This window comes from Silene latifolia, chromosome Y (genome assembly GCF_048544455.1).
Source record: "Silene latifolia isolate original U9 population chromosome Y, ASM4854445v1, whole genome shotgun sequence".
Taxonomy (NCBI): Eukaryota; Viridiplantae; Streptophyta; class Magnoliopsida; order Caryophyllales; family Caryophyllaceae; genus Silene; species Silene latifolia.
The window spans coordinates 404,896,600-404,911,234 of record NC_133538.1 but is presented as its reverse complement, the minus strand read 5'-3'; the positions used below and the strand labels follow the sequence as shown (position 1 = coordinate 404,911,234).

The 14,635-nt window shown below is 37.2% G+C and overlaps 1 long non-coding RNA gene across 1 annotated transcript; it reads right to left on the bottom strand.

Moving 5' to 3' along the window:
* Positions 1 to 5,943: 5,943 nt before the first annotated feature.
* LOC141632920 (uncharacterized) lies at positions 5,944 to 9,122 on the bottom strand. The gene is made up of 3 exons (XR_012537838.1): positions 7,784 to 9,122; positions 6,651 to 6,838; positions 5,944 to 6,343 (listed from the first exon to the last, which is right to left on the bottom strand). It is a non-coding gene; the product is annotated as an uncharacterized LOC141632920 (long non-coding RNA).
* Between the last annotated feature and the right edge of the window lie 5,513 nt (positions 9,123 to 14,635).

The following is a 14,635-nucleotide window of genomic DNA, read 5'->3' as shown; positions in this document are numbered from 1 at the left end:
CATAGCGGACCCCGTTCTTATTTCGTTTATCTCCTTCATGCTTGACATCATTGATTCATATCGCCGGAAGCACAAGATCTGTTCGCCGGAGAAATTAAATTTGTGACGGGAAATCGTCGGCATTGGTATGATCAATTGGAGCGCTTGTGATGGCTTTTTGGATGACCGGTAAGGTTACTAAATTAGGAATTCTGGCGGGTTGGATAATAAGGTAGTGGTTATTGCTGTTGGTGACGACTGGTGGTTGTCAGGTTGAATACGAGGAGTAGTGGGTGTGGTATTGTTGTGTTAGTGAAGGGGTGGGGTTGGTCGTGCTATTTTATTGGATACATAAAATGTGTCGCCAGATACATGAAGAAATACTACCAGATACACAAATTGACCAGTGTATCTGAATGTATAAATATGTGTATCTGGAATAAGTAGTATGTGTATCTAGGTAATGTAGGCTTCGAAATAAAAGTGTTTGTGGTTATTCAAGTGGCCAACGCATTGAGAGTGACGATAGTGGTCTGCACAGTTAAAGCCGCTGTGGTCGGCGCATCTCCATCTTATTGTGGATCATAGTGACGGTGTTCATTGTTAGCTTAATTAACTTATTTTCGGAAATTAACCAGCAAATCGTTGGATAATATTCGTCGTCGTTAATTACTCTACTATGTGCTTCTATACTTTCGTCATGTGGTCATCCCTTTTTTACTCTTCTAAGAGAAGCCTCGGAGTTCCATACCCATATCCCTGAGCAATTGTAATAAATCAAGGGTATGATCTAATTTTGTTTTTATTTTCAAGTTTGTGATGTTGAATCAAGAGATGAGACTGAGACAGACTGCTAGTGTTGCTAACAAGACGGAAATAGATGTTCTGGAGACATTTGAGGGCAGTGTAAAGAAGAGTACAACTTATGATGAATCATGGAAGGGGATATTTTATATTTGTTTGGGTGTTCGTATGGTTAATTCGTTACTGGTGCAGACGTATTTTAACCCGGATTAACATTGGCAGTCCCTTGAAGTTGCACATCTTGTTTTTGGGTATGTAGCTTTGGTTAGAAGTTCTGCTGAGTCTTGTGTGAGACGGTCTTGGACGCGAAACCAACCTAAAACTTAATTACTCCCCGGTTAACTATATGTTTTATGGTTGATCTCACATGTGAGTCCGTCTCATATATGTTTTTTGTTCGTTGCACTTTGTTGAGGGATGTTAACATTATTTAGCTTTTGGATTGCAGATATGGCCATCTTACGTGGGAATGGGAAAAAGGAATTTGTACCTACTTGCATCCTCTCTTGTTTGCTATTTTGTATAAAGTCCTGGCTTTTCTTCATCTTGATACCCCTTTGTTCATGGTAATGTTTCCTAGCTTACTATTTTCCTGTTATGTTGTTGTAGGAAGTCTAGTTCAGATAATAAGGGTCGATTTATGTTGTTTCAGATGAAGGCACCACGGCTGCTGCAGGCATTCTTTGCTGCAATATGCAATTTGTATCTGTATCGATATTCTCACATTATTTTCAGGAATTAGGTTGCACAGTGGACTGTATCCTTGTTTCTTGTTTGCTCGAGACTCATTTTGACTTATGTTGCAATGATTTAGATGCTGTTAATTCGTCCATAAGAACATTTAAACTGAGTATTGCAATATTACCTGGTCCTCGGTACATGACCTGCTTTTGTTAGAAAACATAAAGAGGCTTGCTATGAGTTCCATACCCATATCCCTGAGCAACTGTAATGAACTTGGAATGTTTCATATTAGGTGTCAGGAGTAAATCTTAAATACTATTGATCTGGGCCACCCCAAGTTATTCAGTAGTGCTCTCATTGAGTTTTTGCATTTGATGAGAACTGTAAGTCACATTTTATCCTTCCAATCAACCAAGTCCAGAACAAACAAATTTCTGAAAGTCGAAACTGTGAACTAACAACTAATTTTCATTGAATAATTTGGTTAGGGATTACTGGTCAATCCACATTGTACATGAAATTTAGAGAAGCAAAAGGGAATGACCATGATCTGGAGCTGGTTACGACTTGGAATGTTGGGGATGATGACTCTTTTCACCGAAATCATCTCCTAGAGAATTTGAGTAACAATTCTTTCTGCCTAGCCAAACAAACTTAGACCGTCTGACATGCAAGAAGTACAAGCATTTTGGTTTGTCTCATGCAAGACTCGCCAATGTAGAGTTTGGAATTCTGAGGAATGGCCCACCTTGCTATTCGAACTACCTCTCGAAAGGACTATTGTCCGAGGAAAATAAAAAGAAGGGTAAAATAGATGTTTCAAGCTTCACATGTCTCAAAGGCGCTCACTATGGTAAGCATGACTCTGGTTATTGGCTTATGCGGACAAGCCATTGAAATACTTCTCTACCCACACCAATATGTTATATCAAAATTTGTCATTTGCGTTCCGAGGTTAATTGTTCAGGTTGGATGATTGTTCAGGCTATTCAATTCTTATCAGCAAATCGTTGGATAATATTCAAGGTTGTCATTCTGTATATAATGCATTCCACTTTTGTTTAAGGATATTTTAGGCAGCTATTTCGTCGTCGGCTTCTTCACTGGGTGTTCTTTTCTGTCTGGTCTTCTAGAACCAGTGATTCTTTGTCCGACCATGTGCACGGAAAAAGCCGTAATTGTGCTAGACTAGTTGTTATTAAAGTTGTCCGATAAGGTGCAGTGATGAAAAGCACAATAAAGAACGAGCGCTAATAGTTGTGAGGGCCAAAGTATGAGCATCTCATTCTCATACGATAGCCTTTGCTTTTGTTACATGGAACTTCAACTCTGTTAGATTACCGTGTGTTACCCTTGTCAATGGATATGAGTACTTAATTCCATTCAATATGGTCTTCTTTTTCTCCTATACTGTTTTCAAAGTGATTACCGATATATAACTACCATAGACGGGTTAGTTATATATCTTATATTACCTATCGGATTCATTATTTACTATGAAAATACCCTTATTAGTTATTATTACTTCAGATACACATGGTATTGATACCGGATACACATTGTATTACTACCGGATACACAAATCGATTTGTGTATCCGGTAATAGTACCATGTGTATCTGGACAGACATTTTGTTAAATTTTTAGTTAAATTTACAATCTTTTTGTTGTTTTTCCTGTGTACCTGTAGGATACTGGCAGAGCACAAAGGTACATTTAATCATGTAGACGATAAAAAGGTGAAATAATTATGCGGACGAATCAAGTTTCGCTTAATTCCTAGTCTATATGAAGATGGGATGCACTTCTAATTTAATTTCTGTAATGACTGTTACAAGCAGCTGCCTGCCCATTTAGACTGGTTTGGTTGGTGCACTTGGGATGCTTTTTATAGAGAGGTCAACCCAGAAGGAATCAAACAGGGTTTCGAAAGGTATTTGTCGATTCTTCTGAATTAAGTAGCAGCATCATGCTTCAGAGTTCAGATTGAAGAAAATTGCTGTTTTTTCAGCAATTCATGTGATGCAATGCATTTCTTTTGGTGAAATTCAGTTTATCGCAGGGAGGTTTTACGCCAAGGTTCTTGGTCATTGATGATGGATGGCAGGATACTTACAATGAATTCCAAAATGAAGCAGAGAAACACTCTGGGAGTTCAGAGTAAGCTATGGTTTCGGGAGTATATGACAGTTTTGTTTCCTTAAGATATTCTAACTCATCTGAATTCTGTCGGTTTATAGTTTTGGTTTTGCAACAAGGTTGAGGGACATCAAGGAAAACGATAAATTCAGATACCTGAACTCGACAGATGAGTACACAACACTACCCGAGTTCTTCAATTTCTTAAAAATGAGATATGGCTTGAAGTAATAATCTATCTGACTGCAAGTCTCACTGTTTGCTAAAATTGAGTTCTTTGTTTAACTTTCCCAACTAAACTAGTGGACATGCGCGCTGTTTGGATGATACAGATGCATTTACGTGTGGCACGCTGTACTTGGATGTTGGGGAGGGGTCCTGCCATCCTCAGAAGCTCTGCAGAAATACAGTCCTAAGTTTGTTCATCCTGTTCAATCTCCTGGTAATGTAGGGAACCTTAGAGATGTCGCTATGGATGGCATTGAAAAATACGGGATGGGGATAATTGATCCCGAGAAGATCAGTGATTTTTACAGTGACTACCATAACTACCTAGCAAGTATCGGTGTGGATGGTGTCAAGGTTGATATTCAGAATGTGGTGGAAACCACCGGTTCAGGCTATGGTGGTCGCGTTCGTATGACTTCCATTTACCTTAGAGGCCTTGAAGAAGCTGTTGAAAAGAATTTCGGAAACAACAATCTCATTTGCTCTATGTCTCATAACACTGACTCCTTGTTCAGGTTTTTCAGTTTGCTTTTCTTACACGAGACCGTCTCATTTCTATCCATGTTTCCTATATTCCTTATTTTTTTTTGTGGAAACAGAAAGTTTATTCATGGACGGAGGGAGTACTACATTTGATCTCGTACAATAATATGTATAATGCAACACACTACATGAAATAAGTGGCAACTGATTGAATATTTTGATTGAACTCCTGTGGCGCGTGCTTATATTCCTTATTTTTGACTCTGTCGTGGCATGACTTGCCTGTGACATTCTCGGGCATGTGAACTCCTGTGGCGCGTGCTTTTCGAGCTTGGATTGCGTAATTTCCTCAAAGGGTCTTGAAATCATTATAGATGCAATCAAACCCAAAACCAATCACTTTAGGACAGTATCTTTGAAAGAGGCGCCTTAACCAAGGAGTAAGGTCATCGATTGTGAGGCAAGTTTGACGCAAAATAGGCTGTGAGCCCAATATTGGAATGGGTTCACAGCCAATTTCAATGCATCTTTTCGACGATAATATCTGAAGTTCAAGCTGGGAGCCGAGTTTTTTTTTTTTTTTTTTTTTATTAATTACCAAGTACAATTCAATCTGAATTGATAAAAAACTCTGCCCTCACCCGGAACTTCAGAGAATAGATTCTTAATTTACCGAGTTGAGCAGCAAATGCAAGCTAGAATACACGGAATCGAAGCATTTGTTAAAACCCTTGATCATATACTATCATTTCCAAGTTCCAAAGATTCGTATCACAATGTTCAACACGAGAATTTCCCCTTGTAAAAACCGGTGTCAAGCAACTCTAGCAACTTAAATGAGTGTATCTAGCTAGTTAGAGGTATGTATCTCAAAGAACTTAAATGAATGTATCTAGCTAGTTAGAGGTATGTATCTAGCAAATTAAACAAGTGTATCTAGCTAGTTAGAGGTATGTATCTAGCAAATTAAACAAGTGTATCTAGCTAGTTAGATGTATGTATCTAGCAACTTAAAGAGTGTATCTAGCTAACTAGAGATACGTATCTAGTAATTTATAGGAGTGTATCTAGCTAGTTAGAGGTACGTATCTACAAACTTTAAAGAGTGTATCTAGCTAGTTAGAGGTATGTATCTAGAAACTTAAGAGAGTGTATCTAGCAAGCTAATGGTTTATATCTAGCAACTTAACGGGATCAAATTCTTATTGGATATGAATGACATTCGTTCTAAAGTTAATGAGATAAAATTGACATTCGTTTGTAATAACAACAAAAATGAATGTTTTGCCTCGGACATTTACCCTTACTACTTCTAATCACTATGACAAATATTGTTAATCCACCGCATTATGTGAGACGGTTTCACAGGAGACTTACTCAATAGACATAGGTCAGTTCACATAGCACACACGAAAAAAATGTAATAGTTCACTGTACTCTTTGGTTATTTTTGACGGTTTGAGTTCTTCATAGATGGTTTGAGATTATAATGTCAATATGTTCTACCATTTGTTTAATTTGAATTAGGTAAGAATTTCGGATATGTATTGGAATTGATTGAATTCAATGCACCTTTCTCAAACTCGTAATGCTTTTTTCTCATTCTTCCTGTCATCAAATTAAAAGAAAATTGCAATTTGGGTCTTTTTGTTCATTCCGTTACTCTAGAACTTTTCTACTTAAAAACTGGATTCGTACGAATAAGTATAATATAATTGGTCATAATGTCGCGCTCTAAAATACGGAGTATACTATACCATTCATATTAAACCTACAATAATAAGCAATGTTTTATTATACGCAATGTATCGGCCAGCATCTTCAATGGTGTGTTTAAATATCATTCTTTCAGAAACCCAGATTCATCTTACAAGAACTTATCTTCCACAATATTCTGCAGTTCCTCCAACTTTTGGATAATTTTCGGATTCATCAAATCCCTTGCTTCCCTGATCAACGTTCCTTCTTGGCCGAAATTATAAGCATTCACGACGGATTTGATCCACGTGTGCAGTTTCTCAGGTGTCCTACACTTTTTATAACAGACCACAGTGAATTTCTAAGAAGTCATTTAGGGAGGAAATATTAAAATGAAATGGAGGGATGTAAGGCATGGTATTTATCAAATATCGGATGCGATACAACATCATGTTGACCGCATTTTGAGACATTTATGCTGCAATGACTGATATTAGACCATTGATCAAGACTTGAAACAAGAATTTAATACCATCAGACAATGAACCACATCTAAATTGAGGTCACTGAAAGATTCTGGATAGTTCAATAAACTAAAAAAGCAACTCTTAATACCATTAAAACAGATATACATACGTATAGAGGTTACCCACGTTCGTTCCCTCAAGCTCTTCCCCAGGAGTAAATGCATCACTGAGAGCAGAATTTTTTTCTTCTGGATCCTCAATCATGAGAAGATACTTTACAATTCGTATCTCTTTCGGCATTAGTCTCTAAAGATTACCTCTAGCAGTTGTGTATAAATGATACAACACATCCTTTGCCTAGAGTACAAAGACGAGCGAAATTAAACGCTGAAGTTTAAAAAAGAAAAGATAAAAACTGAAGATCATTTTCTAAAATACGGAGTATACTATGCCATTCATATTAAACCTACAATAATAAGCAATGTTTTATTATAAGCACTGATTTTGTAGGTGAGTCAAATGTATCTAGCTTGCCATAGATACGTATCTTAAAGAAGCAGATATACAGTGTATTTAAAGAAAGTAAAGGAGTGTATCTAGTTTGATAAAGGAATGTATCTAGCAAGGTACATGAGTGTATTTAGCAAAGTAAAGAAGCGTATCTAGTTTGATAAAAAAGTGTATCTAGCTTGCCTAAGATGCGTATCTAACAAGGTAAAGAAGTGTATCTAGTAAGATAAAAGAGTGATTCAGATCTAGCAGCAAAAGTTGTGTCAGATCTCAAAGCAAGGTAAAAGAGTGATCTAGCTTAAACGAATGAGTGTATGACTATCTAGCAAAGGTAAAAAAAAGTGTATCTAGCTTTATCAAATATGTGATCTATTAAGGTAAATGAGTGATCAAACAATAAATATGTGTATCTAACAAGGTTAAGGAGTGTATCTAGCTTGTGAAAGGAGGATATCTACTTGGGAAAGATAGCCGAAAACGATCTTGTCCTGTTTCAGTGGTCGACTTGGGAATTTGACGATCAAGTTGTTAAATTTAATTCTACTTAATAGGCATCAGAAACATGTATTGCAAAACTAGTAACTAAAACAGTCGGACTATCAGGAAAAAAGAAAAGAAAAAAACACACACAAAGGCGGAGGAGGCAATCAAAACGTAAACAGCTATTCCATTAACAAATGATTCCAGCCGTCGAAGGCAAGTTGGATAAGAAATGTTATTGACAGGAAACATAGATGAATTTTTTCCTCGAAAATTAAATTTACAAGAGAGAGATTTGTTCATGAAAAATACTAGTTGTGCAGAGCTGCAATTTAAAGATGAATTTGCAGGAATAATGTTGCCTCAAGTTCTTCATGACTGTACAATACTTCAATGGCCTAGGTGTATGGCCAACACCACTGTTGTTGTCACCGCCAACGCCACCACTATTGGCGCCCACCACCACTACCCACCCATTAGCCACCGAAAATACCACTACCCAACCAATTAATTAACTCATCACATCACCACCACCACCGCAATCGACATGCCATTGCCACCACCGTGGATGATACAACACCGCCCCTTCATAAGCATTGTTCTTATCTACATACACAGCCACAAGTTCTCATTAAGCCAACATTTTCCCATCACAAGGTTCTTTGGCTGCTGCTTCTATGCAACTCGATTCTTTACCTTCTTAGTCCTTGTAAACCTTTCCACTATCAGAAGCTCAATCTAGAACAGTATCAAGTATGCGATTGCATACGGACACTAAAATGCAACAAACTGAATTATTCATGTCGCACCAAGCACTCACAAGCATCCCTACTGCAGAGTTAAACCCTCATAATAGTTCAAAAGAATCGAAGTAAAGCCCTCAAAACACCGTAAATTTGAATTGATCACATAATCAACATAAAATTACAACGCAATAAATAATTGGTGTAGGGTGGATGAGATTCCTAATAGAAACAAAATCATGTAATCAACTACCTATTACTTGTAGAAGACTAGAACAAAAGAGGGATTTGGTACAAAAAGACGTTCATTCCATAGTATTTGTTACGAGTCAAATATACATCGCCAAGCTCAACGATCACCGACTATCCGACAACCACAACTACAGTACAGCCACACCACACCCTGAAACTGCCTCAGCACTTATCCGACCTCCTCTTTCTTATCTTATCTTGCACAACTCGACGCCGCACGCAACCGAACCACCACCTTACACCGTTGTCGAAGAATTTCAGCTCACTATTGTTTTTAATTTGTTGTTCTCATTTCAGCTTTAAATATTAGATCCACAAAATACAAGGTAAAATACCTAAAAATCAACCGCACCAAAGATGTCAGATTATTAATAATCGATCACAGGCTTGGCTTCGCCGGAAAACCCGCGATTTGATCGTCAGTGAATGAGAGGACAAACGGAGAAATAAAGGTAGATTGGGTAGACAAGAGTAGTTCCGACGAAACGCCGGCAGAGGAATCGCGAGGCTGTCGGCGAAGGGTGGTGGTGGTTGGTGGGTGAAGATGATATAAAGTATTAATGTGGGGAATAATTTAATGATAGGGATAATCTGAAAGAGGGGTGCGGTAATGGTTTGGTATGAGCGTATGTTTGGGTGAAGGTTTTTAAGTTAGTTCGTAAGTTCGCACCGAATTTTAGGTTCGCACAGGATCCTATTTATATATATATATATATATATATATATATATATATATATTATAGATTGAAATTAGATCTTGTTAAATTGTCTAGCCAGTATAATAATCAATTAGTCTCATTATAGACGGATTTATCCGTGTAAACTGAAAGACGGGTCAAATATGCTTAAAGTGATGATATTTTTGGGCCCTACCATGCAACTTGGTGCTTGTCTTATGCTTAAAGTGGGTGGATATTTAGCCCGTCTATAACTATAGACGGATATCTCCTGTCTATAATGAGAATTTGTGTATAATAATAAGTAAGATTAAGGGTAATTTGATAACTTATACCTTAAATAATTCACTTTTTCAAATCTTATACCTAAGATAATTTTCTTTAAAATCTTATACCTAAAATAACATTTTCTTCAAAACTCGATACCAAATCTAAAAAAAAGTCTTGAATTGACAATCTTACCCTTACTTATTAAACATTGTCATCCTTTTCCTCACCTATTAAGACACACATCTACCATTACCATCACTAAAACCATCAAATTAGTAAGGGCAAAATCATTAATTTAGGGATTTTTTTAAGATTTGGTATCAAGTTTAGAAGAAAATGTTATTTTAGGTATAAGATTTTAAAGAAAATTATCTTAGGTATAAGATTTGAAAAAGTGAGTTATTCAAGGTATAAATTATCAAATTACCCTAAGATTAATATAAATTTGAGCCACTCTTGACTTCTGTTGGTGCTATCACTGCTATGTTTCTATTATTTCTCATTGTTGTAAGTAAGTTACTTGGATGATATAAATTTTTCATGGTACCCTTAATTTTGTCAGATTTCACATGGTACCCATACTTTGTGGGAAATATCGGTATATTTCATCAAAAAAATTCGGATTATAACGAAATTATGAAATATGAAATTACAAGTCATAAACAAAATTGCATAAATAAAAGAATAGAGATTAGAATTAACCTCCGGTCCTAGCAATTTGGCCTAAGAACAAATATCGAGATCGATATTCTCCTAATCGTTGCACCCAAGATGCTCCGAGAAATGCCCTTTTCTTGCTAGAAAGAGAACCCTAATTTCTAATATTTTTAGGGTTTTGAGTGATGAGAGTATTAGGTCAAAAATCAAGTGAGAAAAAAGATCCTCCTCTTTCTCCTTTTAACCGTCCAAAAAGAGAGGAAAAAGGGGAAGATTTTTTCTTCTTATTTTTTTTCCTTTAAACCGTGTAACAACCAACAAATAAGGGGAAAATCTTCTTATTTTAGGTTGTTATCAAATTGTATAAAATGTGTATCATTATCAATTGTCATTTATGTCATCACGTATTTAATAAGTCCACACACAACAGTTTGTAGTCGATTTATTAATACCGGTCTGTCATCATTTATTATGACAATTTCGTATAATATATACATTAACTATAAATATCGCATATTTATAATTTTCTAATTAAATATAGCCGTTTGTGTTTAATTACGAATTAACATCTTAATTCGTTTAAGCTAACATTATATACATTAATTAAATATAACAGTTTATATTCAATTTACGAATTAACAATTAATTCGTCTCAGCTGATATTATTTAATTGTATTAAATAATCGACTCATCATCACATTGACTAACCTTTTAGTCAATTACATGGACTAACCTTTTAGTCATATAAGGCATCAATGTCATTATATTTTCATATAATCACATCTCTCAAACACATCCTTTAGGTGTGACTTTTAGGGACCAGTTGATCACCGCCATCAGTATGATAATAACGTCAAACTTCTAGAAAGCCAACCGTTATTAGTAAACGTTAATCAACTGATAAAATACTAAGTATACCCTGTGAAACTATAAGAGATTTATACACGTTATCACACTAACTGTGGAGGACATTAGCTCCAACAATCTCCCACTTGACCTCACAAGTGTATGTGCGATAACCGATTCTCATATCCTTAATTTCTCCCACTCAATGTAAAACAATTTTCAAAATCCGTATTCACAAAGGTCGTATTTTACAAGTGATCAATATCAACAGTTGTTTTCCCGACTAGAGAGTAACTTAACTGATATACGAATCATCATTCGAGCATGGCCATGCATTTCAGTTACAAGTCCTCGAGTGGACCTGAGAAATGACTAAACCTGATAGATATTTTCTTCAACTCGAATCCTGCAGATACAAGCACAGTATGAAATGACCCAGTAAAAATCTGCTTAGCCTCCTGTTACGGTCGACCATGGGAAAGAAACCAAAGTCACCCAAAAACTGCCTTAATCTCAAGAGACAGTCGATAGTCAAAAGGATCAACTCTAGGAACACAATGGACGTCCAATCCACGACCTGGCACCGAATGTTATTAAACATTTAGGACTCCATTACGTTGTCACAATGTCCTACGAGGTATCGTTATAACTCGCATCTGTGATCGATCAGCCAACCGTTTGACTTATGGCTCGTTGAACCCACCATCAATCAACTTCACAATATAATAGCCAGAGTTATCAGCTCATGTAGGCGATTACGGACCAAAACAAATATAATGTAATTCAGTTCACTTTGTGGCGTTCAATGTTGTCGTACAATCCACATGAAAAACAAAATATGAAAAATACGATGAAGTTATAAATAACATATGAAAAAGAAAATGTATCAAATCCATAAGCAACTAGTACAACTCAGGAACACGTTTAATTCCCATGGAAATAACGTGCCCTTCAAGCTTATCATATTTCAATGGTTTAGTGAGAGGATCCGCGATGTTGTCATCCGAAGCAATCTTGTCAATCACTATCTCCTCTTGCTCGACGTAATCACGGATTAGGTGAGCCTTCCGATGTACATGTCTAGATTTGTTGCTAGACTTAGGCTCCTTGGCCTGGAAGATGGCACCTCTATTGTCACAATAGATGATGATTGGGTCATTCGAACTAGGAACTATGGTTAGTCCTTGTAAGAATTGACGCATCCATATAGCTTCCTTTGCTGCTTCTGAAACGGCATAGTACTAGGATTCAGTAGTAGAATCTGCTACAACTTCCTGTTTGGAACTTTTCCAGCTGACCGCAGCACCATTAAGAGTAAAGACGAATCCAGACTGAGATTTCGAATCATCTCGATCCGTTTGGAAGCTAGCATCTGCGTAACCGATTGCACATAGCTTTGTATATCCTCCATAAGTAAATGCCCAATCCTTAGTTCTATATAGGTACTTAAGGATGTTTTTAACAGCCATCCAGTGTGTTTCACCTAGATTGCCTTGGTACCGAGTCGTCATACTCAATGCATATGCCACGTCTGGACGTGTGCATATCATAGCATACATGATTGATCCTATGGCTGATGCATAAGGAACACAACTCATGCGTTCGACCTCTTCCGATGTCTTGGGTGACTGAAACTTGCTCAAATGCATCACAGAAGTCATTGGAAGGTTCCCCTTCTTGGAGTTGGTCATGCTGAACCTTTCAAGAATCTTATCTAAATAAGACTCCTGACTCAGTGATAACATCCGTCGTGATCTATCTCGATAGATACGGATTCCCAATATGCGTTGTGCCTCACCCAGATCTTTCATCTGGAAATGGTTCTTCAACCATCCTTTTACCGAAGATAAGAGAGGAATGTCATTCCCAATCAAGAGCATGTCTTCGACATACAATATCAACAAAACAATCTTGCTCCCACTCGACTTGACATATAAGCATGGTTCCTCGACCGATCGAGTGAAACCATAATCTTTTATCACCTGGTCGAAACGATGATTCCAACTCCGAGAAGCTTGCTTAAGTCCATAAATGGAACGTTTAAGCTTGCACACTTTCTTAGGATTTTCAGGATCTATGAAACCTTCGGGTTGTACCATGTACAATTCCTCCTCCAAATAACCGTTTAAGAAGGCGGTTTTCATATCCATCTGCCAAATTTCATAGTCATGAAAAGCAGCAATCGCTAAGATTATCCGAATGGAATGCAGCATAACTACGGGTGCAAAAATTTCATCATAATGCAATCCGTGCACTTGAGTGAAACCTTTTGCCACTAGTCATACCTTATAGGTATCTGGTTGCCTTTCTACAGAATGCTTTATTTTGTAAAGCCATTTGCACTGAAGAGGTCGTACCTTGTTAGGTAAATCAATAAGATCCCACACGTCATTCTCATACATGGAGTCCATCTCGTATCGCATGGCTTCAAGCCATAGCTTAGAGTCGGAACAGGTCATGGCACCTTTATAGTTAGCGGGTTCATTACTCTCTAGGAGCAAAACGTCATTTTCCTCGACCATACCAATGTATCTGTCTGGAGGATTAGAGAATCTACCCGACCTCCTAGGTTCCTGAGGAATATTAACCGTATCATTAGTTGAAGGAACATCTTCCTCCATCTGTTCCTCGGTTGTTGGTTCTTGAATCTCCGACAACTCGAAGGTTCTATTACTTGACTTGTTCTCGAGAAATTCTTTCTCTAAGAACTTTGCACTAGCCGCAACAAAAGCTCGATGTTCGGTAGGCGAATAGAAGTTATGACCAAACATTCCTTTTGGATAACCAATAAAGTATGTCTTGATCGATCGCGGGCCGAGCTTATCCTCGTGTCTCCACTTGACATAAGCCTCGCAGCCCCAAACCCGAATAAAGGACAAGTTAGGGACCGTTCCCTTCCATATTTCATACGGAGTCTTGTCGACAGCTTTAGACGGACTTCGGTTAAGTATAAGAGCAGCTGACAAAAGAGCAAAGCCCCATAATGAATCAGGTACTACCGTGTGACTCATCATGGATCGAACCATATCAAGTAGTGTTCGATTTCTCCGTTCGGACACACCATTTAATTGAGGTGTTCCAGGTAGAGTTAACTGTAAAACTATTCCACGGTCTTTAAGGTGTTGATCAAACTCATTTGAAAGATATTCGCCACCACGATCTGAACAGAGTGCTTTAACCTTTCTTCCCAGTTGGTTCTCAACCTTATTCTGGTATTCCTTGAATTTTTTAAAAGACTCACTTTTATGTTTCATTAAGTAGACATATCCGTATCTACTCAAATCATCCGTGAAAGTGATAAAATATCTATAGCCGTCTCTTGCGGTGATTGACAAAGGTCCACATACATCAGTATGTATGAGTCCTAATAGATTATTAGCGGGCATTCCAACACCTTTGAAGGAAATTCGAGTCATTTTGCTGATAAGACATGATTCACACGTGCCAAATGATGAGAAATCAAATGTGGAGATAGTCCCACTCTCAATGAGTTTCTTTACACGTTTTTCATTTATGTGTCCCATTCGACAATGCCATAGATAAGTTTGATCTTTGTCACCAATCTTTAATTTCTTATTATTCACATGTAATATATCTGTGGTTTGATCTAAGATATAAATTTCATTCATGGAAACTGCTTTGCCATAAACCATTTCATTAAAAGAGAAAATACAGCTATTGTCCTTTATTGAAAATGAAAAACCGTCTTTATCAAGTAC